This window comes from Myotis myotis, unplaced genomic scaffold (genome assembly GCF_014108235.1).
Source record: "Myotis myotis isolate mMyoMyo1 unplaced genomic scaffold, mMyoMyo1.p scaffold_m19_p_2, whole genome shotgun sequence".
In the NCBI taxonomy this organism is placed as follows: Eukaryota; Metazoa; Chordata; class Mammalia; order Chiroptera; family Vespertilionidae; genus Myotis; species Myotis myotis.
The window spans coordinates 59755628-59783178 of NW_023416324.1; the positions used below are offsets into that span (position 1 = coordinate 59755628).

At 39.5% G+C, this 27551-nt stretch overlaps 1 pseudogene; it reads right to left on the reverse strand.

Annotated features, from left to right (window-relative positions):
• Positions 1–1103: 1103 nt before the first annotated feature.
• LOC118675535 overlaps positions 1104–27551 on the reverse strand; it is a 46142-nt pseudogene continuing 19694 nt past the window's right edge.

Consider the following 27551-nt stretch of genomic DNA (forward strand, 5'->3'; position numbering starts at 1 on the left):
AAAGTCTCAGAGCCTAATAGCTACTTATGTCAGCTGTGGCAATAAAATGGTTACAGCAACCCAAGCTTCTGGGAAGTGTGTACTCAGCGTTAACTGAACAGCCCATCTTTTAGGCCATTGCTTCTTGAACTATAATGTGCCTGCCTCCCTAGGGGTCTTGGTGATGTGACGATTCTGGTTCTGTGGGTCGGGGGTGAGTTGGGGGTGTGCATTACTGACAAGCTCTCAGGTGATGCTACTCCTGTGGCTCCTTGGACCACACTGCGAGTGACATGCTAGGGTTTTCTTAGGAAGCTGGCAGAACTGTGCTCATCGCTGTGGGTTATACTTTATTTCTGTGTGTCAAATAATCTAGGTTTATTCCCCCAGAAAATGATAATTTCTCAATATGACCTCCATAAAAGATTTTGAGCCTAAAAAGGAAGTAAAGAATTATTTAATTTTTGAAAATGCTAAATTTTTCAGAAAATTGAAAATCTGCTTTTGATCTAATTAAGTGAAGACTAGTGTATAACAGCATCTCTGGTGGCTCAGCCTGGGAAATAGGAATAACACCGATACCTATCCAGTTTCCATACTAATGTCAGCTAGGAATAACCAGAATAGCACATCATTTACAGATATATGGTGGGATCAAAAGGCTTAGCAAATTTTATAATAATGAGGAAGCTAGTTCCCTATATTCATTTCAGGGACTAAAATACAAAAAAAAATATATCTCATTATAACATTCATGTTCTAATGCATCAATTTTTTTCACTTTTCTTTTTGGTTATTTCAAATTAGTTGGTTTAATTCCAGGCGGTACAGAATTCGGGATAGAACAAAGACTGAAGGTCACACTTTGGCAGAACTCTGAGCTGGGTTGAGAAATAGGTGAGTGAGAAGATTTAAAGAGATGAGCCACTATCAGTGTACGGGACAACGTTCCAACCAACTGAGCCACACTGGCCAGGGGCAAAAGTTCATTCTTAAATGTACAACAAGCTCAGAGTCAACACTTTATTCTAGCTAACAGTAGCAACAGATGTTATGGCAGGAATCCAGATGTCAAAACAGGAATGGAATTAAGGATCACCATTTCTCCAGGCACAAGGCACAGCTCACTTTTTGCCAGATTTCTTAATTCCACCTGTGGCCAGAGGGCCCTTCCCCTTGGCCTTCGCTTTTAGTTATTCAAGTTTCTCCTGCTCCTCTTTTTGCTTCTGCTTTATTGCCTTCTCTTCCTTGTCCATCTCCTTGGGCTGCTTCAGGGCTTCTTCTTGCCACCTTTATGTGAGACATAGCACCTGCCACCCCTCCCCCAGACCCTGCCCCCTTTTTTCACATTTAACATGCCTGAAATTAGGGTGTGTGTGGTACTCAATGGAGTTTTACAATTGCTGTTGGCCAGGTGGCAGTGGTAAGGACGATGTCATTGTGTGTACATGTGTGAGTTCAATTGTTATTCCTGGTGGCAGGGCTGGACAATGGCAACCTCTTGACATTTCAGTCAAAAACCATCAGGGCTGTTTGAGGAAGGAACATGAGTGCAGACGGGGTGTCAGTAGCATGAAAGAAGAGGCTGGGGACAAGTTTAAGAAATGATGCATCACCGATGCTCTTGAAGCATAGAGGTTGATATTGGTAACATGGTATCAATGGCTCTGAGATGAAACGTCATTCAGAAGAGTTAGATTCCATGTGGCAGAAGTTTTTTTAAAGCTGCTATTAAAATATATTTTGTGTATATTTCCCTTTTATAACCTACTAGAGGTCCAGTGCATGAAATTCATGGACAGGCAGGGTCCCTAGGCCTGGCTGGCGATCAGGGCTGATCTGAGAGGCAACTGATGGAGTGAGCAGGGGCGGGGCCCCACTGGCACCTGCCTTGGCTGGCCTGGTGCTGCCGGTTCAGTCAATTTGCATATTAGGCTTTTACTATATAGGATGAACAAGAATAATGCATGGTAAAAATCCCAGTGTTAATGAGCCTGGAAGAACTCTTTCACTAAGTATAAAATAAATAGCCTACATAGTAAGAAAGCAGTGTGTTCTAATTTGATTGTCAGCATTTTGTTTGATTTCCTAGAGGTGCATGTTATAATTAATGGCAAACTGATTTGATGGAATAATGCAGTTTAAATTGTACATGTTGGGGAAATAAAGCTACCCAAACTATAAAATTGTAGATGATAGAATCAAAAGCAAATTCAAGAAATTGTCTTTAATCACGAGTGTCTAAATCATCCAGGGCACATGAGGACTAAGAAAAGAGTGAAGAATAGTGGATGTTACTGTGAAACCGGAAATCTGGGTAGTGGCTTTGGTTTTGATACTGAGCAGTAATATGACCAGGACAAATCACTTTAGTGCTCTGGATCTCAGTGTCCTAAGCTATACAATGGTGAGTTTGTCTTAGATAATAATCTCCAATGTGCTTTCAAGATCTTGGAACTCTGGATATTTAAAAAATGTAGTGGATAAAAAGTTAAGCTTATCCACTATTTATTATTTTATTCCCTTTATCACAATAGAACTTTGCCCAATGAGCAAATGACCTTGCTTACATTTTAGCCTAATCTGAGCCAGGGTTCATTAACTGAACTCTGTTCAACTTCTATGGAGATGGGAAAAAAACTGGCCAGTCTCTTCTTAACAATAATATGGATATGCGAAAGACTGTAATGAAAAGATTGCATGATTTTCTTTTTTCCAGATAAAATAATCTTAAATTCTTGTTTCCAAAAACAATACATTTTACCATTGGCTTTTTGGCTGCCCACAACCATCCCCCTTTCCAAACAGTGCCCCTTTTTCTTTTCAAAGAATGACACCACTCAGCTCTGCAGCCTTACTGAGGCCTTGAATAAGGGTCTCTGCACTTGTTAGTCAACAGGTGGGCATTTCCCCCAGAACAAACCGGTCACCTTATTTCTGTGTGTGTGTGTGTGTGGTAACAGGAATATGAAAAGCAGAGTTCACTCGCTCCTGGGCAGTGTCCTGAAGAGATAGATAGTCAAGGTGGTCTTGTGTGCTTGACACCCAAAACTGGCCTGTTCCTTACTGATGCTGAACTGACCCTAAGCCTGCCTTGAAGATGCTTTGCCATTTGAGCTCCCTAAGATTGCTTTAATACATTCTCTTTCTGTTGAACCAGAATGGGTTTCTGATGGTTACAATCAAGGAAGCCTAACAAAGGCAGGGATAAAGGTTGTATGGGGAGCTCCTGGACTCCAGTGTTAAACCTAATCATCCAGCCTCCCAGTGCCTTGGGTGAGCTGTGGGGAGGGTAGAGGCGCACTTTCAGGATTGTGCCACATAAAAAGGGTTCCAACTTCTTGACTGGTGTCAAATACATATAAAACTAAAACATCTATATATGCTATTTTCACTTTTCCTTTGGATTTCCCAAAGCCTATCAGACTGTGTGATGGGCTTTGGTTTTGACACGAATTACATTTCCAAATAGAATTTTGAAATGCGATTTTTACATTATCCTTCTGTCTGTAGTTAAAAGTAATTGTATCCCCTCCTTGACTGATTGCCAAATGTAGGACACACACACACACACACACACACACACACACACACACACACAAATATTTGATAAGGGGAGCCATTAAAAGTCTGTTTTATTCTATTTGGATGTCTCTTTACAGAAGAAAATAAACTTTTTTGTGTGTATGTGCTGTGATGGTTCCATTTATTAATTAATACCCTTTGTTAAATTTTTCACTAGCCAAACCGCTGTGCCTTTGGAAACTTATCCTGCTACTACTCTTTCAGGCATTAAAAACCATTGCTTATTTAAGTGAAAAGAAATATAGAGGCAAAAGACAGGAAACTCTTGATGAAATTAACTCATGGTTCTCTAAGTTACTTCTCATGTAAATACAAACTGTAGAAGATTGAAGATGCCTTTTCTTGTCTTCACTTTTTACCCTGATCCTTCCAAATGGCTTTCCTTTCTGAGGTTCACAGAAGACATTCCTGCATGCCTTTAGGATGGCAGGTAATAGTTTAAGTTCTAGAATCGCATCTTGTGTGTATGCATATTACTAGATCCCTAAAGATGTGAACTTGGGAAAATTAATCAATGTCTAAAACTTAAATTTCTTCATCTATAAAATAGAGTTAGCCAGAATATATCTCCATGTGATTATTAGGAGGTAACTGATATAACACACATCACAGAGCACCAGGCACCATATTAGACCCTTGATGCTTGCTTTTGTTATGGTTAATTTTATTTTATGGTAAGCGATAGACGCAAATACATAATGAAGGCAGTTTTGAATGAGTCATGTGGTGTAGAATGTGGATGGATTACAGAGGACAGGATGTGAGGCAACAAGACGGGGAGTTGCTTTTGCAGTAAATCTGATGTGCTGTTCAAAGGGCCAGATGTGATGGGTGGAAACTAATGATCAAAAAAGGGGACAAATGAAAAGAAGAATGAATGGAAAGGGCTTGTTGATGATCATTTGAGGGTATCAAAGGGGGGAGTCATTCCTGATTTCATGACTCAAGAGCAGTATGGTGAGTAGGTTTAGGAAGCAAGAGGAAACACTTTGCTGAGTACGGGAGAGACATCCAAATAGAAATGTCCAATCAAGAGGAGGGCATGTAAGGTTGAAGCTTGTGAGGGGGCTGATTTGAAATCCTTGGTAGGTCTTTTGTATGAGTTAACAGGGCCTATCATCTTTTTCTTTTCTAGGGGGTGCCTCAGGAAGTTATGGGAAAGCAGTTGCTTTTGAAAAACACATAGTGTTATATCAGTTTCCCCCTCTGTAAACCTGATGTTGAATGATTTTTATGGGTTAGGTCTTAAACGGAAATGGATATGCAAAGTGCGAATTTAGTTTTTGTTGTAGGTGTCTGAAATGTTTAAGATACTATTGGAAACAGGAGACTATTGAAAAAGCATGTTTAAAAGAGAGAAAACCTATCTCCTTCCTCACTCTCTTCTACAGTGCTCCCAGATCTGATGCAGGGTCCATAGATACAACCAAACCATTGACAAGCAATGTCCACCAACAGTCTAAGGTTTTATATGACGCATGTAATAATATAGAAAAGAGGATTAACTTCAAAGGAACAAGGGGATTATTTGTCTGTATGAGAAATAGAGACCATAGGTATAAAAATACATATGAATGAAGTCTTTAAAATTGAGATATGTGTGTGTAAACCATCCTCAATGAAATACAAGTATGATGATTAAGCATGTAAATGTGGACTGCAGGCACAGACTCCAATTGTGCTCACCTAATCATCCATTATATACACAATTTACTGATTTGCACGCTCACCTAGACAGGCTCAAATATTATTTGGATGTCACCTAAATGTCTATTGTTTATAAGTTTAGAGTTGCTCAAAATGAAAAGGCTCACTTTCCTGGCATGCATATCACTTTACATACTTTACCTGCTTACATTTTAATGAACAAATGCCCACAGCTTATTTCTCAAGCTTATTTTGCTTTTAATTCTATAAAGCAAATTTGTTATTTTTTATGTAAAAATAAGAAAATCTATTTTATTTTACTGATAATCATTGCATTGATTTATGTAAAATCATTATATTTGGATTTGTTTCACAGGCTATGGAGTTTGGAGTAGCCTTTGAACTCAACTACACCTTAAGTAGTGTATTTTAGCTTTTGATATCTTAATTTATAGAATTTGTAGTGGGGGATTTGAAACTTTGAGGACTATTTTTATCTTAAAGATTGGATTTGAAAATGTATATCCCTTCCCCAATTTTTATTACCAAATACTTATTTTGGAATCTCATATCTCTTTGTTTCTGAGGCCACACAGGAATGAGTTCATGGTTCTTGGCAGAACTTTTTGGTTGAAGAGTTGTGTATTGGAATTGTGAACCCTGAGAAAGAAGATACCTATTAAGAAGGGGAACTGGGCTCAAATTTAAAAAAAAACAGAGCCAAGTAGCCATTTCTACACAGAGATCTCTCACACAGACTGCTCTTCAGGGAGAAGCTTGCACTGAGCTATTTGTCTCTGCACTGAACTGCCTGCCTGCATTGGTGTTTCTGCTATCTGAGCCAGCTCTTATAAAGGAGTTTCTGAAATCTAACTTCAACCAATAGGACTGAGCCTTTCCCCATTCAATTGGAATTGCACAGCTCTGACCAACCAGAGCAGCTCTATTCTGACCAATCAAATTGCAAGGATTTGGAACCCTCATTTGCATGAGGACAGACCAACCAGGGACCAGGGGCAAAGACTTCGGTCTGTATGAGCCACCTGCCTGCTGGCTCTGGGAATGCATTTTTCTCTTTCCACCGTGTCTCCCTGGCTGAGCTGAAACACTGCAGATGTCAAGGAGCAGAACAGACCAGTGCAGGTCAGAGCAGACTGTCCCCAAATGGAGCAGACCAAAGCACAGTAGTAGGCCAGTGCAGTGCAAAGCAGACCAGAAAGGAGCAGAGCAGAGCCGTCTGGAGAGGGGCCTGGCTCCAGGCCTGCCTGGCCCCGGGCTGCATCATAGCTGTGCTGTATTGCAATTGAGCTGTTTTGCACTGAACAGTTTCCTTCTTCACCTCAGGCCAAATTGTTGGCGTGTAATTGGAGACTATGGCCACTGGCTGACAGAATGGACTTATAATTAGTTGCATAAACAAATAGAAAAAAAAAATCTGGAAATAGGTATAAGTTACAGTGTTCTTTTAGAAGTTTATAGAAGAAGATCTTCCCTCTTCTTTCCCTTTGGCTATGCCCACTTTAAGTATTACTTCTGACAGTTATTTATAACTCCTTCACATCGATGTTGACAGTGCAGTGGTCAAAAGCTCAGTCCCTGAGTCAGGACTTTGGGTTCAAGTACCAGATATGCTAATTACTAACTAGGAGACATTGACTACATTTCATAATCTGAGCAAGTTTTACATTTTTAATTAGAAAAAGTTTAAAAAAACAAATTTCTTTCAAATTATTTTATTTTTTTCCCCTTTGATTCTGCAATTGCTAGGTACAGTGTTCTATAGATGTCCCTTAGGTCAAGTTTAGTACTTATGCTGCTCAATTCTTTTATATTTTTACAATTTTTTGGTCTGCTTATCAGAACAGCAGCTGAGACAGGCATGTTAAATTATCCCACTATTACTGTGGATTTGTTTTCATTACAGTTGTATTAATTTTCTTTTACATATTTTAAGTTACATTAAGTGCATGCATATTTTATTATATCTGAAATAAACCACTTATCATATGTGAGTTTTAAAAAAGCAATTTCCTAATGGGTATCTAGCATTTAAGGTGTAATACATATGAAGCATTTGGATATAACAGCACGTGCTTCCTCCCCTTCTTCTTCTTCTTCTTCTTCTTCTCCTTCTTATTATTACTAGAAGGCCCGTGCACAAAAAATTGTGCACTGGCAAGGAAGGGGGGTCCCTCAGCCCAACCTGTGCCCTCTCATGGATCACACTGCCGCTCGCCCTGCCCGCCCTGCCCAGTCGGCAGGCCCAGATCTTATGCTGGGGCGGACAGCAGCTCGGATCATGCTGCCGCCTGCCCGCCCACCCCGCCCAAGACAGGGCAGGCCAGGATCTTGCCTTAGACAGCGTAGCAGGATCTGCTTGCAGTATGCAAATTAGCCTCCATCTTTGTTGGCGGTTAATTTGCATATCTCACTGATTAGCCAATGGGAGGTGTATCGGAGGTAGGGTTAATTTCAATCTTTGTCTTTAGATAGGATTATTATTTTTAGACTTGCCATTTCTCCCTATCTATGCCATGGCTCAGGCAGATGGTACTTTTATTATTCAAAGGCAAACCTATTATGAATCCCTTTATAAAAATAGCTCTTTGTGAGAAAGACTTTTAAATTTTTAGAAAAAATTTTTTAAACACTCATGCATACACACATAATAGAAATACAACTGATACACACTACTTGGGAGTGTAAGTGCTACAACAGTGGTCCATTCTCAGAATACTTATCAAGTGCTTTTCATGAAATACATATTTAAAATTTTACAATAATCTCTAAGGTGGGTATTATAATTATTTTATTGATGATAAAATTAAGATTGATTGAGGTAAAAATCTTTCCCAAGGCCAAAGAGCTAAAAATGTGCATTCTGGGATATATCCATTGTATAAAATCTGATTTTTTAAATTAAATTCATTTTTTAAAATATATTTTTATTGATTTCAGAGAGGAAGTTAGAGGGAGAGAGAGATGGAAACATCAATGATGAGAGAGAATCATTGATTGGCTGCATCCTGCACCCCCCACCCCCCTGCACAACCTGGGCATGTGCCCTCACCAGGAATCAAATAGTGACCTCCTGGTTCATAGATTGACGCTTAACCACTGAGCCATGCTGACCGGGATAAATTCTGACTTTGTTGCTGTTTTACATGAAATTGCCTTGTTAGTTGTATTTTAAAAAAAAAAAAAGCACAACTATTTTTGATTTAAAAAGCACACACACTAAGAATGACAACTATGCACCCCCAGGTTCTGACAACTCTAATCATATTTATTGATCCAAAATATTGTGCAATGCAAGTCAAATAAGGTACATGTGAAAACAATTCTTCATCAATTCTGAGAATATAAACATTCCTCTGAAGAGGAAAAAAAGTCACATTTCCCAAAATTTAACTACTTCCTTTAAGTCACACTGGTTTTTCATCTTTAGTTTTTTTTATTCACTTACTGAAATGCTATTAGGTTTAATATCACTCAAATAAATAAATAAGCCTATTTCTTTCCATTAACTTGCCAACATGTAAAAAGGCTTGGATATTGATTTACTTTTAGCAACCAGTTTAGAGGTAATTTTTCTAGATGCAGTGCAGGTTTTATTTCTTCTAGTCTCACTAACTGTCAAGCCAATAGTCCCTGTTTTATTTTCCTTGCCTTGAAATTCCTTCACAGTTAGCTTCAGTGAAAATAAATAGATATACTTCTATTATTTGTTTTAGCAAAAATATTATTGGTAAAAAGGAAATGTAGAAGATAAATGAGAAAAATGCTACATTTTTATTAGACTACTCTATTTTGCATTTAGAAAAATGTAAATGCTTGTAATTTTTCCCCCCATTGAGTATGATGTTGGCTGTAGGTCTGTCGTATCTGGCCTCTATTATGTTGAAGTATGATCCCTCTATTGCCACTTTCCTGAGAATTTTTATCAAAAATGGGTACTGGATTTTGTCAAATGCTTTTTCTGTATTTATTGATATGATCATATGTTTTTTGTGATGTATCACATTTATTGATTTATGAATATTATAGCATCCTTGCATCCCTGGGATAAATCCCACTTGGTCATGATGAATAATCTTTTTATTATATTACTGGATCCAATTTGCTAGTATATTTTGTTGAGGATTTTGACACCCATGCTCATCAAGAATATTAAACTGTAATTTTCTTTCTTTATAGTGTCTTTATCTGGTTTTGGAATTAGGGTAATGCTGGTCTTGTAAAAAGAGCTTAGAAGTCTTCCTTCATCTTAAATATTTTGGAATAAACTAAAAGTGTTTTCCTTAATAACAGGAACAAGACAGGAATGTTTGCTTTTACCACTCTTATTCAACATAGTACTGGAAGTCTCAGCCACAGCCATCAGACAAGAAGAAAAAGGAAAAGGCATCCAAATTAGAAAGGAGCAAGTGAAACTGTCATTATTCACAGATGACATGATACTGTATACAGAAAACCCGCCAAAAAACTATTAGATTTAATAAATGAATTCAGCAAAGTATCAGGATACAAAATTAACACCTAGAACTTTATGGCATTTTTATATGCCGATAATGAACTCTCAGAAAGAGAAACTAAGAAAACAATCCCATTTACCATTGCAACAACAACAAAAAAATAAGATACCTTGGAATAAACGTAGCCAAGGAGGTAAAAATACCTGTACTCAGAAAACTAAAGGGCTTGACAAAATAAATAGGGGAAGATACAAACAAATGGAAGAATATACCATGTTTGTGGATTGGAAGAATTAAACATAATTAACATAATTATAACATAATTATAATACTACCCAAAGCAATCTGTTTATTCAACACAACCAATAAGACCTCAAATAGCCCTAGCAATCCTGAGAAAGAAGGACACAGTAGGAGGGATTGCAATACCAGATATCAAGTTATATTACAAAGCCACTGTATTCAAAACAGCCTGGTACTGGCTCAAGAACAGGCATAAAAATCAATCAAACAGAACAGAGAACCCAGAAATGGACGCAAGTCATTACACTCAAAATTAATATTTTACAAAGGAGACAAGAGCATACAATAACATGAAGACAGTCTCTTCAATAAGTGGTGTTGGGAAAACTGGGCAGGTGCATGCAAAAAAAAAATGAAACTGGACCATCAACTTACACCATACACAAAAATAAACTCAAAGTAGTTAAAGGACTTAAATGCAATTTGTGAAACCATAAAAATCCTGGAAGAAACCATAGGCAGCGAAATATCAGACATCTCTTGTAACATTATGTTTGCTGATACATCTCCTAGGGCAAGGGAAACAAAGAAGAAAATAAACAAATGGGACTACATCAAAATGAAAACTTCTGCACAGCAAAAGAAACCATCAACAAAACGAAAAGGGAGCACAATGTATGTGAGAACATATTAGCCAATGATACTGCTGACAAGGGATTAATTTCCAAAAAATATAAAGAACTCATACAATTTAACAAAAGGAAGACAAACAATCCAATGAAAAAAATGGGCAAAGGACCTAAATAGACACTCTTCAAAGAGGACATAGAGAAGGCCAAGAGACATATGAAAAAATGTTTCAAGTTACTAATAGTCAGAGAGATGCAAATTAAAACAAAAATGAGGCATCACCTCACACCTGTCAGAATGGCTACCATCAACAAATCAACAAATGACAAGTGCTGGCAAGGATGTGGACTGCTGGTGGGAATGCAGGCTAGTGCAGCCACTGTGGAAAATAGTATGAAGTTTCCTCAAAAAATTGAAAGTTGGAACTTCCATCTGACCCAGTGATACCACTTCCGGGAAAATATCCTAAGAAACCTGAAACACAAATCAGAAAGAATATATGTACCTCTATGTTCATAGCAGCGTTATTTATAATAGCTAAGATCTGGAAACAGCCCAAGTGCCCATCAATAGATGAGTGGATAAAAAAAAAAATGTGGTACATTTACACAATGAAATATGCAGCTATAAAAAAGAAGGATCTTTTAAGATAGCACGGAGGGGCCTGGAGAGTATTATACTAAGTGAAATAAGCCAGTCAGAGAAAGATAAGTATCACATGATCTCCCTCATATGTGGAATCTAATGAACAAAGTAAATTGATGAACAAAATAAATACAGTGACATTGAAGCATTGAACAGAATGATGAATCTCAGAGGGAAGGGGAAGGTGGGAAGAGATTAACAAAGAACATGTATGCATAACCTATGGACACAGACAATAGTGAGGAGAAGGCCGGCGGGGAGGGGCAGGAGAGGGGTGGACATGGTCACTGGGAAGAAAAAGAGGACATCTATAATAATTTCAACAATAGAGATAAAAAAAAGAATAAAGAAAAATGGAGAAAATATGGAAAAGTCCATAGCAAAAGTCTCTCAAAGTAAGTTTAATTAGCCAAAGAACAATAGTAAATACATATATGTATATTGTGAGTAGTAATATATAGTAAACAGCACTAATAAATATACATATATAAAATCAGAACTATTATATGGAGAGAGAGAGAGAGAGAAGAAAGGAGAGAGAAAAATAAAGTAAAATGAACTATGTCCCAGAAGCTGGAATTTATGTGTATCAGTGCCCCTATGTTTATTACTGATTTTTTGTGTTCGATCACCACAACAAAATTCTCTGCCTGGGTTACAAATGGACAACTTCAGTAATATAGCATCATGTAGCTATTTCATTTGATGTGTGAGTTAGAAAAAAATCTTACTCATTGGAGTAATCCTTTTGCAGCCAAACCACAGATGTTATAAGACTCGGTTAAAAGATGGCATCTTTTAAAATTTGAAAACATCAACTCTGCCAATTTACTCATTACTATTAATAAGATGGAATCAGAGCAATATCCAGCTCAGTAGGCCTTTATGTATTGTTGCTATTAAAAATGTTTTGCATTGCAGAAAAAATAAGACCTGTGAAAATAATAGGAATAAAACAACAATTCACTGGGAATGTATTATATGCCAGAATTTTACAAACATTGTCCTTCTTACATACAACTCTGTAATGAAGAAGTTATTTTACAGGCAATGAAATGGAGGCTTAGAGAATTTAAAGTGAATGAAGGCTAGAGATCTTTTCTGCCTGGTTTAACATTTGGTTTACATGCCCTCTACACCCAGCTGCTGTACCTAAAATAATATTATATATATATATATATATATATATATATATATACACATACACATACATAATATATATGTATGTATGCATATAAATGTCAGAGATATAAAACCATATATATATCTGTATCTATACATATAAATACATATAAATACTTATAAATACTTAAATCTATATCTATTAATTTTTATCTCTCTGTATCTATATTTTTATCTATCTCTGTAACTTCATCTGGGAATTAATGAGATTTTAATATGTAAAATAGCTGAAGAAATCAGAGTATGATATGAAAAAGTAAAGTACACTCTGAACTAAGTAGAATATGAAATATACTCCTGTCAAATTACAGCGGGAAGACCGGGGAGTGTTGAGGAGGGGGTGGAAAGAGATCAACTGAAGGACTTGTATGCATGCATATAAGCACAACCAATGGACACAAGTCACTGCGGGGGTGGGATGAGGGTATGTGCCAGTGGGTAGGGGAGGCTGGGGGAAGGTCAATGGGGAAAAAAGGAGATATATGTACTACTATTTGTAATACTTTAAACAATAAAAAAAGAGAAAAAATACTCAAGAATGAAAATGGTAGAGCTCATTGCATTTACCAGAAAAAAAATGTTATTTAGGGTTTTTGCCTTATTGGAAAAGTGGGGCCATTTGCGAAGAGGAGAGAGAAAGGATCAGACGATGTATTTTTGGAACACTGAGTGTGTTTTCGGCATTGGGAGAGAGAGCTTATTCCTATGCACACAGTCCTCTTATTATCTACACTTTGCAGGACAATTACACTCCAAAGAGATGTATCTAACCCACAGCCCAGAGCAGGACTTGACCCAAGGTCTATGGGGTATCAACTGTTACGTGCTTTTCACATCACCTTGAAACCAACAGAACAACAGCGCTCTGTGAAGGTTGGTCTTTGGAAACAATATTTCGATAATTTGGAGGGTAAGAGACAGGAAATGAGGGAAATAAAGTAAATCAAGAGCTGAGAAGAAGCAGCCTGAGGAAGGGTGTGACATTACCTTTAGAGGAGATAATAACATGATTTTATTTCTCCTGAGCATAAGTGGTTCTTAGTCTCTGAAGTGCTTATAGTTTTCCGGAAGTTCAAAAGTCACCTCCTATCTTTCATTCATTTGATAAGCGTGCATTCAGCTAACTTAATCTTGGGAAGTACTTACAAATGCTTGTAGACTGTCGGGTAATGGAAGAGTTTAGAAATAAATAAAGCGCATATACAGAATTTACTGGGTGTGTAACAGGCCAAGCTGACAGAATAGAACACAGCAAGAGTAAGTTAGGGATTTCTCACCATGCTGAATTATGTTCTGGGTGGAGAGATGAAGCACCTAGTATTTTTAAAAATGAGTTCACATGTGCTGATTAAATGAAATTATGCTGAGAGGTCTTGAAAGTGTTCAGAAATGAGATTGCTGAGCAATTTCCAGTGATTTTATTATTAAGAAATTCTGGGGACTAGAAATCGGCAAACGGGAGATAAGCAAATATCATTCTGAGTTTTAAAAAAGGGAAGAAATATTTTGCAAACCAGAGAGTGGGAAGCTTTATTGATCTCTGGCAAGAGGAGAATGAACCAGAGGAGGGTGGTTTCACACTTCTGGAAGAGGAAGTGACGGTCATTAAGACCCCATATGGACTCACTGAGATCAAAGCATGTGAAAATAATGCATTTCATTTTTGAATGGCATTGATTTTCTGGTACAACAGACCAATGTGGCGACATTTCTTAGGCATTTCATTCATCTAGTTGCATGATTATTTGACATCTGCCCTGACTGCAGATCTGCAAAATCTCATCCCTATTCTTTCCTCTCACTTGATGACCTTAATTCTTTTTTTTCACTGAGAAAATAGAAGCTATGAGAGGGAACTTGCATGTGCTTGCTCCATCAAACTCTCCCTCTCCCTGCATCTGTGCTCACACAGCCTGCCTTTCCCCTCTCCTGGGGATGAATTGTCCTGCTCCAATGTTAGTCCAGCTCCTCTCATTCCCTCTTGCTTATTCCAGGCCAGCCCACCAGCAATGCCCCTTCTTTCTCTGATCCCCAAACATATAAAATCTTCTCTTGTTTGTGAATCTACTTCTTGTGATTATTTCCTTTTTTCCCTGTAGACAAAACTTGAAAGAGTTGCTTGTTTTTGCTGTATCTAAGTCTCCCCATGTTTTCTTGTGAAGCCATTTTTTAAAAAAGTTTTGGTAGCTGTGTTCCAGTAGAACTGCTCTTGTTAATGTTATCAATACTGATGCCCTGAGGTTTTGACTTAATTAGTCTGGGATGGGGCCTCTCTGGGCCCTGTTATTTTTTGTAAGCCGTCCAGTTGATTATAAAGTGTGGCCCAGGCCAAGGACTGGGTTGACATTCTAAATAAGAATCAGAAATAAGCCAGTCGGAGAAAGATAAATATCACATGATCTCACTCATATGTGGGATATAATGAACAACACTAAACTAATGAACTAAAATAGATCCAGAGACATAGAAGCATCAAACAGGCCATCCAACCTCTGGGGGAATGGGGGAAGTGCAAGGGGGTGGGGTGGGAAGGGAAGCAGTAGGCGGGGGAAGGGGGGAGAGATCAACCAAAGGACTTATGTGCATGCATATAAGCATAACCTATGGACACATTCAGTAGGGGGTGAGGGCATGTGCAGGGGTGGGGGAGGGTGGAGTGTGGGAAGGAGTGGGGAGAGGTCAATGGGGGAAAAAAGGATTCATATGTAATACTTTAAACAATAAAGAATTTAAAAAAGAGAAAAAAGGAATCAGATCCCTTTGAGGGCTTATTCCGTCATAGTGCTGGCTACCCCTGAGGGCCTGCCTAAGGTATCCATTTGGCTTCTGTAATAGAGTGATTATTTTGTGTTATTCTTTTAAGAGTTACTGCAGAATCACCTTAAGTAGAAAGCTTACAATGCATTTTTGTAGGGAAGCACGGGACTTGGTTGGAATGTCTGTAAGGAGGATTCTCCGGTCGAGGCCTCTGAGGGGACCTTACCGAAGCAAAACAAGTCCGATCCCCTCGGGTGTTTTGCTAGAATCTCTGTGTTTAGTCTTTAAAGACCCAACCTTGTAAAAGCGTATACTTTCTCAAGGATACTTACCCTGCTGATTGTATCTAGAGATTAATTTTAGTTCAAGCTGTTAGGACAATAAAAGCCAAAGGAGGCAGGTGAACAGGGCTACTTGGCGGGCGGTGACAGACAAGTAGTGCCTTACCCTCTCTTTCACAAAAACGTGTGAGAGCAATCTGTTCATTTGTTGCTCAGGGTCTGCTGGTCAGCCCCTGCACATCTACTTATATAAAAACCCTGGGTCGTGTTCATCACGACCAGACCAGAACGGCGACCAAGGGGAAGGAAGTCAGTCCTACAGGAGGTGTCTTGGCAATGGCTGCACCCTCCCCTGAGTTGTTTCCCAAAGCTGTTTCCTGTAAGGGCGGGGTTTGAGGCAGGAACCCACCCTGGGAGCGTGGAGGCAGATCTTTATAAAGTGTGCCGCACCAGCACAGCCAAGGGTGAACCTGAGTGGGGGTGGCTGCAAGGCTTGGAAAAGACAGACAAGGGAGTGAAAGTCGGGTCTCGGTGGGATGCTGCTTCTCTGAGAGACAGCGACCATGCCCATAGCCATGCCTTTATTTTATAGCAGATGCTACCAGGCAAAGTAAGGGTGTGACCAAGATGTTTACAACATTCTCCTGGGTTTCAATCCTACTCAACTATATGCACCTGAACTCTATCAAGCCCACATCACTCAGGCACGTGGGGCCACATGTTAGGACCATAGGTTCAAGCTTACAACTACAGCTGTTGGCTATAATTGTGCTGGGAGGGCCCTGCCCTCCCAGCTGGGACTTGCACGTGGCAATGAGAGGACTGTGCCCTCTCATCAGTCCAAGGCTTGAACCTGTCCAAAACACTGTAGCGGCTCCCCACAATAAAGTTTTAATTCTGTTTTTTTGTTACTAATGTTGTGGCCTCACCCCATAACAAAGAAACAATTTCCAGAGGATGAGGCCCAGGAATCAGGATTTTTAAAAGATTCCCAGGTGATTCTAATGTGTAGCCAAGGTTGAGAACCACTGCTATAGATAATATTAAAAATATATCTAAAGGTGCAATTCTTTGTCCAAAAAATGAGCATGTTCAAAAATTAAATGAAGAAAATTTGGATATACTCAATGGAGATTTTTGCACATATTTGAGTGATTCTATTGATTCTACAGATGATGCTGAAAAGGAAAATTTTCCCATCGAATTTCTTAATAGTATTAATCCTTTGGGAATGCCGTGTCATAAATTAAAATTGAAAGTGGGTGCAATCATCATGCTATTGAGACATCTCAATAGTAAATGGGGTCTTTGTAATGGTACCAGATTTGTTATCAAAGGATTATGATCTAACATTATCAAAGCTGAAGTATTAACAGGATCTTCAGAGGGAGAGGCTGTTCTGAGTCCAAGAATTAATTTGTCCCTATCTGACATTGGCCTCCCATTTAAATTTATTCGACGACGGTTTCCCATGACACCAACATTTGTGATGACTATTTTTTTTAATATATTTTTTATTGATTAAGATATTACATATGTGTCCTTGTCCCCACGTTACCCTCTACCCCCTCCCCCCCCCACTGATGCCCTCACCCCCCCCCCCCCCCGTTGTCCGTGTCCATTGGTTAGGCCTATATGCCTGCATGTAAGTCCTTTGGTTGATCTTTCCCCCTTACCCCCACCCTCCCCTACCTTCCCTCCAAGGCCCGACAGTCCAATCAATACCTCTCCATCTCTGGATCAGTCCTTGTTCATCAGTTTATGTTGTTCATTATATTCCACAAATGAGTGAGATCCTGTGGTATTTATCCGCTCTCCAGTTCCATCCATGCTGTGGCAAATGGTAAGAGTTCCTTTTTCTTCTTCCTCTTCTTAAAGAATACCTTTCAGCATTTCATATAATGCTGGTTTGGTGGTGATGAACTCCTTTAGCTTTTTCTTATCCGTGAAGCTCTTTATCTGACCTTCTATTCTGAATGATAGCTTTGCTGGATAAAGTAATCTTGGTTGCAGGTTCTTGCTATTCATCACTTTGAATATTTCTTGCCACTCTCTTCTGGCCTGCATGGTTTCTGTTGAGAAATCAGCTGACAGTCATATGGGTACTCCCTTGTAGGTAACTGACTGTCTTTCTCTTGCTGCTTTTAAGATTCTCTCTTTGTCTTTTGCTCTTGGCATTTTAATGATGATGTGTCTTGGTGTGGTCCTCTTTGGATTCCTTTTGTTTGGGGTTCTCTGCGCTTCCTGGACTTGTAAGTCTATTTCTTTCACCAGGTAGGGGAAGTTTTCTGTCATTATTTCTTCAAAAAGGTTTTCAATATCTTGCCCTCTCTCTCCTTCTGGTACCCCTATAATTCTGATGTTGGTATGCTTGAAGTTGTCCCAGAGGTTCCTTACACTATCTTCATATTTTTGGAATCTCTTTTCTTTTTTCTTTTTCGGTTGGATATTTTTTGTTTCTTTGTATTTCAAATCTTTGACTTGATTCTTGGGATCCTCTTGTCTGCTGTTGGATCTCTGTAAATTATTCTTTATTTCAGTCAGTGTATGCTTAATTTCTAGTTGGTCCTTTTTCATGTCCTCCATGGTCTCACTATACTTATTGAGGGATTCATTAAATTTATCGGCGGTTTCCATAAAATTCTTGAAAAACCTTATAAACGTGGCCTTGAACTCTATATCCAGTCATTTGCTTTCCTCCATTTCTGCCATTTGTGACCTGTTTCTTTGTCTCCGCATTTTGGCAGCTTCCCTGTGTTGATAGAGTGGCCCTGCATGCCAGGTGTCCTGTAGGGCCCAGTAGCTCAGCCTCCCCAGTTGCCTGGGGTGGACACTCTTGGTGCACTCTTGGTGCCTTGGTTGTTGTAGGATCACTGGGAGGAATTGACCTCCAGGCCAATTGGCTGTGAGAATCAGCTGTGTCTGAAGTGGGAGAACTTCTGTGCTGAAGACACCCTTCTGGGGCAAGACTTGCTTCAGTGGGGCTTTGGTGCTCACTGAGTCTGCCCCCTGAGTGTGTCCCTTATGGATCTGAGGAGTTGCAATCTGGATGGTCCCCCTCTGACCACTGGGTACAGTGGTTCCTGGATCTAAGGAGGTGCTAATTCAGCCTCTGCCTGAGGCCACACAGCAGGAGCCATGAAGAGGCTCAGCTGTGAAGCAATGCAAGCCGCTGCGGGGACTTGGGCCTTCTCTTGGAAGTTCCAGGTCTGCCTGGCTTGGCTGCAGTTAGGTACATTCACATGCAAAAGCCTCTGCCACAGTCTGGGTGGGGCGGGGTCTCAGGGAATCAAAGGGTGGAGCAAGCAGCTATGGCTGATTCTCCGCCCAGCCCTAAGGAGTCGCGCGTCTCAGTGACCCGATAATTGCTGCAAGCACCTCTGAGGGAAAGCCGCCCTCAAGTTCGCCCGCTGCCCGACAGTCCAGCTTCTCCCCGTATGAGTCCTGGGTCCCCAGAGACTTCCCGGAACTGGAGTTCAGAGCAGTCGGGAGCTTGTGATTCAAAAAGACAGCCGCGTCCTCAGGTGCCACCCCCTTTCCGTGCGCGCGCGAGCCGCCGTACCTCTGCACTTCACCTCCGCAGCTCCTCTGGCTCTCAGTGTGCTTTTCTTTCCTTCTAGTTGTAGAATTTACACTCAGCCAGACTTCCTGTTGTTCTGGATGATGTCCGCTCTGTCCTTTGCGGTATTTTTCAATTGTTGTGGGAGGCGGCAATTTCCCGGTGTTTATCTATGCCGCCATCTTAGTTTCTCTCTGGGCTCCACACTGTGATGACTATTAATAAATCACAAGGAAAAACTCTAGACAAAGTAAGAAGATTCCTACATGAACCCGTTTTTGCACATGGTCAGTTATATGTTGCTTTCTCTCGAGTTTGAAGAGCATGTGATGTTACAGTTAAAGTTCTAAGTACTTCATCACAAGGGAAATTAGTCAAGCACTCTAAAAATGTTTTTACTCTTAATGTGGTGTACAGGGAGATATTAGAATAAGTTTAATCACTTTATCAGTCATTGTTTGCATCACTGTTGTTTTTGTATCATTTTGTTGTTGTTTTCATATCAAGTTTTTGTTGTTTTCATATCATGTTTTGGTCGTTTTTATATCATGCCTCTGTTGTTGTTATATCCTTTTGTTACTGTTTATTTATTAATAAATTTATATATGATTTTCATAAACATTTTACTAATTTCCTTTCATCTCTCACACTTCTATAATAGAGAAAGGGCAAATAGCAATATTAAAATAGCTCTGCTAATAATTCCCTTTTTTAAAAAAATATATTTTATTGATTTTTTTACAGAGAGGAAGGGAGAGGGATAGAGAGTTAGAAACATTGATGAGAGAGAAACATTGATCAGCTGCCTCCTGCACACTCCTCACTGGGGATGTGCCTGCAACCAAGGTACATGCCCTTGACCAGAATTGAAACTGGGACCCTTGAGCCTGCAGGCCGATGCTCTATCCATCGAGCCAAACCGGTTAGGGCAATTGATTCCCTTTTAATGTGCACGAATTTTGTGCATCGGACTACTAGTCTTATATAATAAGGAGCTAATATGCTAGCTAATTAGACCAAACAGCAGAATGATCACCCCGGCTAAAGCTGCAAGGGACTTCGAGGGCCTGCGAGGGCTGGCCGAGGCAGCTGGGGCTGCAAGGGCCGAGCCCCTTGCACAAATATTGTGCATTGGGCCTCTAGTTTTATAATAAGACTAGAGGCCCGGTGCACGAAATTTGTGCACTGGTGGGGGGATGGTTGTCTCTCAGCCCAGCCTGCACCCTCTCCAATCTGGGATCCCTAGGGAGATGTTTGACTGCCAGTTTAGACAGGGGTGGGGACTAAATCGGCAGTTGTACATCCCTCTCACAATCCGGGACTGCTGGCTCCCAACCGCCTGACTGCCTGATTGCTGCTAACCGCTTCTGCCTGCCAGCCTGATCACCCCCTAACCACTCCCCTGCCAGCCCGATCACCCCCAACTGCCCTCCCCTGCCTGCCCGGTTGCCCCTAATTGGCCTCCCCTGCTGGACATCTTGTGGTGGCCATCTTGTGACTACGTGGGGGCAGCCATGTTGTGACCACATGGGGCGGCCATCTTGTGCAAGGGCATGATGGTCAGTTTGCATATTACCTCTTTATTATATAGGGTTATGACTTACAAAAAATTGATTCATTCATGAATTTCTGAAACATAGCTATAACATTAGGCCAGGTACATATTTGCTTTTCAGTCTTTTGCAGATGCTTTTATGCCTTTATAAACTAACATTAGAAAGAATATGGGACATAAGCAAATCATTCTAATAACTTTATTTTTTTCTCATGTAAAACATCTCTCAAGCAATTGAAAGTAATTTACATTTTTGTAGGACAATATTTGACATGTATTTTTTAAAATATATCTTTATTGATTTCAGAGAGGAAGGGAGAGGAAAAGAGAGATAGAAACATCAATGATGAGAGAGAATCATTGATTGGCTGCCTCCTACACGTCCCCTACTGGGGATCAAGCCCACAACCTAGGCATGTGCCCTTGACCAGAATTGAACCTGGGACCCTTCGGTCTGCAGGCTGACGCTCTATCCACTGAGCAAAACCAGTTAGGGCTTGACATGTATTTTTGAATTGAAATATTTGCCCAGACTACTAAAAATTCATAGAAGCCCTTAAGCTGAGAGTTCTTTAGCTTGTGTGCACAAAAACCTTTGAGGAGTTAAGTGTTATGTATTGAAAATGTAAGAGTGGACACATTTTTTATCAAGCTCTTGGTCTGTCATCTATTTCTACAGTGCTTATCATCCTATCATCTATTTGCTATGTGTTTTCTCAAGATAGAGGCTTTGTACTTTTCTCCATATTATGGCACATAATGACTTTTGAAGTTTATTTGCTCCTATTTTTCTTTTGAGAAAGATCAAGATAACATAGTATACGGTACTAGAAAGAATGAGAGACATTGTTGACTTTTTCAACATTCCATATACACCTTGCAGATCAAATCAGCAGTAGGATAATCTGAAAAGTCTTACAGGCTTCCCAGGAGTGAGAAGAGGTCAGAACCGGTGTTAGACTAGGTTTTCAGTCCCAGGTTGGCCACTCATTAGCCATGTACTTTTGGATGCATCTATCTATTCTAGGCCTCACTTTCTTCAATTCTAAAAAGAGTTTAACTTTGACATTATTCCAAAATGCTTGGGAATGTATAAGGATTTTTATAGCTATACCTGAGAAAACAGTAATCTATCTTTTTATAAGGATTTTACAGTTTAATAAAAGCATGGGGTTAATGTTATATTAGCTGTGAATAAACCTTGTTTCAGTGAGTGCTAAAATAATTTAGTAATTTTTCTTTATAAAAATTATCAGAGAAATTAGATCTGTCTTTGAGCACCAACATGAGTCAAAAAAAGAGTAAATGCAATTTCAGTTTTATTCATCTTTCAGAGACTGGAGACAAACTTGGAACTTTTCCAAAAGACCCAGTAAACAGAAAGAAAATGTTGGAAGATTGATTCAGAGCCAGAATAAACTAGGATTTCTAAAAACTAGGTTATTGCAAAGGAATCCAAAAAAATATTTCAAGGAGATACAATTAAGTCTGGAAACCAGGCCAAGTTGTTTTAATTGAAATGTTCAGCATTAGGAAGTTAATTTGCATCAATATTAATCTACATGAGTGACTACTGAGAATGCACAGAAAAGACATTTTGACCAATGACACTTTTTCCCCACAGTGTCAATCAATACCTGTGGTCAGTTAAGTAGAAGAAGAAATTCAAGTTAATATAGTAAAATGAAGTTTGTATTTTTTAAAAAATTGCATTTTAAGGCTTTAACTCAATTTTATTTATAGTTATTTGTAATCATTTCTATAACATTTAACAAAAGAGTTATTTTTAGTGGGATGTAGCTTATTTTATAGAAGTAAATGTAAAGCTCATTCATTTATTCAATAAATATTTACTGAGTGCCTCTATGTTGAGGTGCTTTGTTAAATGATTACTTTTTTTACTCTTTCTAGCCTTATCTTTGCTAAATATGAAACATATATTACTCTTCATTAAATGTGGTTTTGGCTTTATGCTAGCATAAAAAATGAATACTTTGGGAGATTTTTTCAGGATATATTTTCATTTTTTAATTTATATATATTTTTTTTTAAAATATATTTTATTGATTTTTTACAGAGAGGAAGGGAGAGAGATAGAGAGTTAGAAACATCGATGAGAGAGAAACATCGATCAGCTGCCTCCAGCACATCTCCTACTGGGGATGTGCCCGCAACCCAGGTACATGCCCTTGACCGGAATCGAACCTGGGACCTTTCAGTCCGCAGGCCGACGCTCTATCCACTGAGCCAAACCGGTTTCGGCATTTTTTAATTTATATTTTGAACAATGTATTGAACCATCAGTTTTGTTTGGACATCTCTGAAATCCTCTTAGACTCACCTGTTCCACTGAGTTCATATGTAACACTGCCCATATGGAAATAGAAACGTGAGGGCTCTGCAGGGGTCACCTGCAAGTTTGATTAACTCCTAATTCCTTCTTCCATAACATCCTGTCCTTTATAACTATATCAATTAGCAATTGAAAAAGAAATGAAATGTTAGTGCAAAACAAACAAACTTGGAGCGAAACAATGTTCATGAATTTGTTTGCCTGATATAGGTGATACAGATAATAGGCATTGCTGATGTTTCATAATCCTCCAACTGGACGATGAGGACTAAAGACAACACAGTATCCCCAGGCTGGGCAGAACTGGCAATTCCAGCCCAATCTCTTACTAGTAAAATTGTCTATCAGCCATGGGCAAACTACGGCCCGTGGGCCGGATCCGGCCCAGTCGGCTGTTCTATCTGGCCCGCGGAGCCGAAAGAGTGGTGGGTTCTCTTGCTCTCCCCTCCGCTCCTTCACCAGCAGCAATGTTAACATGGCGACGTCGGGAAACATGGCCGCAGCTCCTTCTTCTGAGTCCAGTTTAAGAACCCATTGTGGCCCTCTAGTCAAAAAGTTTGCCCACCCCTGGCTCTAGTTCAAGGTGCTTAAAACCTTGACAGCATTGAGATTTGTAGTAACACAGACTTGGATTTGAATCCTGGCTTTATCACTTAGCAGCTCTGTGACCTTGGGGGAATTTACTTAACGTCTGCAAAGCACAGAGAACATTGGTAAAAATGGAATGATAATTTCTACCTCGTACTACCATGATTGAGGATTAATGGAATACTGAAAATAAAGTGTTTATTGCAGTTCTTAATCTGCTGTTTGAAAATTTATTGATCAAATCCTATCTTCGTTGGTATATATTCTGAATGTTATTAATCAATCTTTCTTGGGCACCAGGGTCTCTACCATATGCTAGAGGTATAAGGCTAATCACTGTTTGATGGGAGAGAGAAGAGATAAATTGGTAGTTATGATCGAAACTACACGAATCCTACTTAGTTTTATTGCATACATATAGTTCCATTTATGGGAAGGAGATCATTTTCATTTTTATTACCACTTTTCTTGGTAAAGCCATGCAAACCTTTATTTTATGTTATGATATGTTTTGTACAAAGACAAGATAGCAAAGAGATGAAAAGCAGGGCTCTGAAACTAGACGGCCTGAATGTCTGTTCTGGCTTTAGGACTCACTAGCTGTCTGACCTCAGGCTATTTATCTTTCTGTTTCCGTTTCCTCAACTGAAAAAGGGTGTAATAATATTACCTGTTCCTTAAGATTGTTGCAAGGTCTAAATGTCAAAATGTACATAAAGTTGTCAGAGCAGTTCCTGTCTCATAGTGAGCACTTAGTAAATGTTGGCTATTTTTAAAATCATATATCACATACTATTCAAACATAGTTAAAGGTGTGTGTGTGTGTGTGTGTGTGTATGTGCACGTGCACACATGGGTGCATGTGTTAAGGCTTAGAACTATGAAGTGTTAGCTCAAGCAAAATAATATCAGCATTCTATATTTCACACATTTGTCTTTACCAATTTTAAAAATATATCCAATAACTATCTTTATTTGGTAATATTATATTTAGTCATAGGGATAATAGTGTCAGGTATAAATGGCACAATTAAAAACACCACAGGAGCTAAGTTGCTCAGAAAGTTGCAATACAAATGTTCTTTCCTAAAAGCCTTGCAAATGCACAGTGAGAAAGAATGAGGGAATCTTATTTTATTCCTTGGTGAGAATTTATCCACATCAAACACATTACATAACTCTGCACGTGGGCAGCCTCTGTGAGAGTCCCTGCCTCATCATGTAGGCCTTCTAGAGAAAGAAATTGATGGCCATTCATCTTGTTTTTAAAGGAGTCAATATATTAGAAGTCTAAGTTAAAAGTAGAAGCCTGTCACGTGATTCTTAGAGATATTTTGGAATGTCTAGTTTAAAAGTGCTAATATTAACCACATTTGGAGCTGTTTACATATTATTGTGACATGAAATTTCCATTACATTAAAAAATGCTTCAAGATGACATTTATTTGGTTTATTCCAGGACTATAGGATTAATTTGCTCATTCACTCATTAAAAACTTATCAGGTATCATAATATATTGAGCACTATACTAGGCACTGAGATACAAAGACTGATTATAATTCCCTGACTTCAAGGGCTGAAAGTTTAATAGGGGACCAAACGAAATAGAAGAACTCTTAAACAATAAACACTATGTTAGATTTGTATAGAGGGATTTAGAGGACAGAAGAGAGGTGTTTTTTTTTTTTTTTAATATATTTTTATTGATTTCAAAGAAGAAGGGAGAGGGACAGAGAGATAGAAACATCAATGGTGAGGGAGAATCATTGATTGGCTGCCTCTTGCACACCCGCTACTGGGGATTGAGCCTGCAACCTGAGCATGTGCCCTTGACCAGAATTGAAACCAGGACCCTTCAGCCCACAGGCCAATGCTCTATCCATTGAGTCAAACCAGCTAGGGCTAGAAGAGAGGTTTTTAATTAAGACCAGAGTGGGTATCACCAAAGGCTTTCAAGTATTGAATCTTTAAGTACTGGCCTAGTAAGCTAGTGGATGCATATGTTGGGCAATGTAGTATGGGTAAGTGGTGGGAGAAGATTGGGGTGTATTCCTAGCAAAGGGAACAGCTTGTGTGGAGTCAAAGATGTGCAACAGCATGAACTGTTTGAAGACCAGCAAATATCTATGTGGATGGAGCACAGGGATTGATGTGTTCACAGAAACAGTCCATTGCCCTCTCCCAGGCAGGTAGACACTGGATGCTGGGTGAGACTGGAGGGTAGTGTCAGGAGTAGGGACTGGAGCATCCCTTGCCCATGGGCTAGAGTGTGCATCAGAGCACAGGGGGTGACTAAAGAAACCACAATTTGGAGAGAATGAGAAATTGAAAGTGAGCAGATCCTACATCTAAGGAGGCAACCAGGCAGTGTTCAGATTGGAGACAGAGGCTTAAACCAGGAACTCAGATGACAGCAGAGGCTCAAAGCTGCAATCAGGGTGGGATGTGAAGCTTGGAGGGATTTCCTGAGCAGCCGGAACATAACTGCAGCAGATTTTTATAGGGCACTTGCAGCCTCCTGAACTGGTGGGGAGGGAGCTGTTAAGGGCACTGATCTGGCTCAGGCAGAGGGCTTTGAACTAAACTGATGAGCTTGAACTGTATCCTGAAAGCTTTGGGGAGTCATTGCAGGGGTTTAGGCAGGGCAATGGCATGATCGGATTTGCGTTTTAAAAGGATCTTGTTGGCTGCTGTGCACGGATGAACTGAAATTTGTGAGCCTGAAGGTGTGGAGATAAGCTAGGAGGGTTTGTACAGAGGAGAGTTGCTGGGGCCTGCTCTAAGACACTGTAGTGGAAATGGACATGGGAGGAGACATTCTGGGGAGACCTGGAAGGGGGAATGGAGAAGATGGGTTAAGAGGGAGGAGAGAGGAGGAAGAGAAGAGCCTAGGGATCATCTAGTGTTTCTGAATTGGGTATCTGGATAGCTCATCATGCATCCCCTGCAGCAGGGGTAGGGGAGGGGCAGAGGAGGACAAAAACTGATTTCAAGGGTAGAGGTATTGAATTTGGGAGTTCTGCTGAAAAGTTAGATGGAGACTATTTAAATGGAGTAGTATAGGGAAGGCCAAAACTTAGAAAAAAGATCTGGATTAGGGAAAAAGATTTGGGGTTCATTAATATTTAAATGGGAATTAAAATGGGTTGATTTAAATGAAGGATATAGAGTGAAAAGAGGAGAGGACACTGGTAGACATTAACATTTAGAAGAAACTGGAGGAAGAGGTTTCATGAAATTGAGATGTCATGCCCAGAAAGAGAGAAGAGAAATGAAGAGACAGTGATGGTAGGTAAGCCAAGTTTAGAAATAATTTCAAGATCAAGGGAGAGCTGTAGAAGGATCAGCATACAATAAGTCTATGATGATTGTAAAGGGTAAGACAACAATTGCACTAACTTTGCCAGACATTTTACATGTAGCACGTCATTTCACCCTAGAAACAAACCCATGGGTTGGATGCCATTATTATCCCCCTGTTACAGATGAGGCTGCTGAGTCACAGAGAGGGTAAGTCACCTGCCCCACATTATAAAACAAAATAAATACTCAAATGCATACTTTGATCAATCAGCTCTGTCAATGCTGAAGAGCTAAAAGATAAAGGCAAAGAGTAAAGCTAAATTACAGTGGGCTGAGGAAGGAGGGGGGGGAAACAGGAAGTAGAAACAATGAGTGAATAGCTCTCTCAAGGAATTTTTATAAAGTAAACTGCAAGGTTCTGCCTGGAGGGGACATGGGGCTGAAGGGAGTTTTGTTTTTTTTTTTTTGTTTTTTAAGAGTAGAAAGATTTGAAGTGATTTATGTATTGAGTTAATAGGAAGGGTAAAGGTGTGAATAAATATGGACACATGATGCAGTGAGTCCTTGCAGGCATCAGGAGTGGTTAGGATCAAGAATATAAGTACAGACATTAAAGTGAACAAATATTTGCTGCACACATACTTTGTACTTGGCTTTAATAGGTGGCAGGGATATAAAGATGTATAATATATGGTAGTTGCCCTCAAAGAGCTCAAAGTTGAGTTGGAGGCAGACAATTATAACATCATAACATGTGCTGTTATGTAA